This window comes from Etheostoma spectabile, chromosome 16, assembly GCF_008692095.1.
Source record: "Etheostoma spectabile isolate EspeVRDwgs_2016 chromosome 16, UIUC_Espe_1.0, whole genome shotgun sequence".
Taxonomy (NCBI): Eukaryota; Metazoa; Chordata; class Actinopteri; order Perciformes; family Percidae; genus Etheostoma; species Etheostoma spectabile.
Genome location: NC_045748.1, coordinates 3,178,029 through 3,180,106, shown reverse-complemented (window position 1 = coordinate 3,180,106; position 2,078 = coordinate 3,178,029). Strand labels below are relative to the sequence as shown.

General features: G+C 43.6%; 1 long non-coding RNA gene across 1 annotated transcript in view; it reads right to left on the bottom strand.

Annotated features, from left to right (window-relative positions):
• LOC116704111 (uncharacterized) overlaps positions 1-2,078 on the bottom strand; it is an 11,549-nt gene that overhangs the window by 9,055 nt on the left and 416 nt on the right. Inside the window, exon 2 of the long non-coding RNA XR_004335597.1 lies at positions 275-276. This is a non-coding gene — a long non-coding RNA (uncharacterized LOC116704111). The remainder of the gene's footprint in view (positions 1-274; positions 277-2,078) is intronic.

The window sequence follows — 2,078 nt, the reverse complement described above, 5'->3', positions numbered from 1 at the left end:
CCACCCGAACCAACCCCCTTATGCGGATTTTCAGCTTTTCAAAATTACTCGCTACAGCAATCATGCTGTTATCACGAAAGATGCTTCCCATTAAATTACATTAGTTAACATTTGTGGTCACCAACACGAAAACGAGAAAATCGTCTCACTGTACACGGTTTAAAAGATTAAATAACGTGACCATTTCACGAACTGCAATGAGACTGGGCTGAAAATGTACATGTGCGATTTGTGTGAAATGTTCCAACAACTGTTAAAGGGATTTATGGGTGACAACTCTTCATTATTTGTTGACTTTTATTGAAAATTTGTATTTGTTCGTGATTAGTTTATGAGCAATACCAGCAAAACTAATGTAACACGCATCAGCCTGAGCAGTACTTTGTGTTGTGCTAATAAGCAAATTTTAGCATACTAAGAAGCTAAACTAAGATGGTGAACATGGTAAACATTATACCTGCTTAGCATCAGCATGTCAGCAGTGTGGTCAGGCCACTCAGGAAGAGGGTGTTGTGTGACAGGAATATGTGATTGCGCCCAGGGATGTTCCTGTAGGCTTGGCTCGTATAATCGTCCATGGTCAGTGATTCCCATTACCGCTGCAAAGGCATCACCTTCCTGAGGCCAGAGTGTGAATCACGGGTCTGTATCACCTACCTGTAGTTCAGTATCATTTCCTCTCTGACATGGAGATGCATGTACATGTGACTCTGAAGGTGGTAAGAGTGTCACTCATGCTAATGCCAGCAGACAGCTTTGTGTATGTCTCTTAGCCATTTCCTGTGTGCCGGGCATTCAGATATCGGCAGCTGTCCACTTTGGTTTCTATCCCTAGAGCTCGGAGAGGACCTGACACTGTGCCTCCCTGACACAGTAACGTCATGCACCCCTTGGCCACTCTTTGACCCAAGAACAAGTAAAAAAGAGAGATAAAAAAAAAGGTTATCAAGAGTGGAAGGTCATGAAGAATGCCCCACCATCACTCAGAGCTGATCTAATGTTCAGTGTGGCATAACTGATGACTGATGTAATTGACATTGCATTACTAATCTTACATATTCCACAGAGGCTGATGATATGCCAGCAGATGAGCTAAAGACTTTAGAAAGTCTGAACAGAGGAAAAGGTGACCCGCGGCTCATCTAATCTAAAAAGGGGGAATGACACTTAAAATTCATGGGGACAATCTCTGCAGTCTTGTTCATTTGGAGTTCTCTGTAATTCGCCAAGGAGAAAGGGGATGATGGCAAATTGAAAATAATTGCGGTGATTATGGCAGCATCTGTAATGTCCGATAAATGTTGGTCAAGGGCAAATATCATCATCATTGGAGGAAAACTATCATTGGTACCACCATATTTCCCCATTAACCTAAGGTTTTAGTCATTGGGGTGTCTGGACACTTTCAAACGGACACTACAGTGTACTACATACCAGCTTTCATCATTTGAGTTAAAGAAAATTTATGAAAATTCCTCAGATTTAAATGGTTGCACATTTATGTGAGTGAATCTTCACAGATTGTTTTTTTCCAGTTGGGAATGTTACCTTTTGTGCACTTTATACTGATCAGTATTCAGCTCATCAGGTAGCCTGCCAAGTCACTGGGTGGCTCTTTTTGTGATGGTTGGGGTTAGTCTGGCTGTGAGTGTCTGTTTTGTTTTCTATTTTCTATTTTGTTTTTCATGATGATCTCCTGTCAGGTTTCCTCTTGGCCCTGCCTCTCTGTGTCTTTGTTTTTCACCCTTCCCCTCCTGCCTGCGCCAGCCAGCCAGCTGTCCACGCACACCTGCTCGTAATTCCACCATCACTTCCACCCACCGTACACACCTGCCAGTCATCAGCTACAATCAAGCCCAGTATTTAAACCCCGGATCTACTCACCATCTTAGCTTGATCGTTGTTTTAGCCACTTTGGCGACGCACAACACAAGCGCCCAGTAAAATCCAGTACTTACTGCTTTCCATTCCTTACTGCCTCACCCTATTCTCTTTGTTTCCCTGCAACAAATCACCGTCACTGTTTTCCTGCCTCCCGTCAGCTGGCTTCATCATCCGGTCCCTGTTGCTGCCCCCCC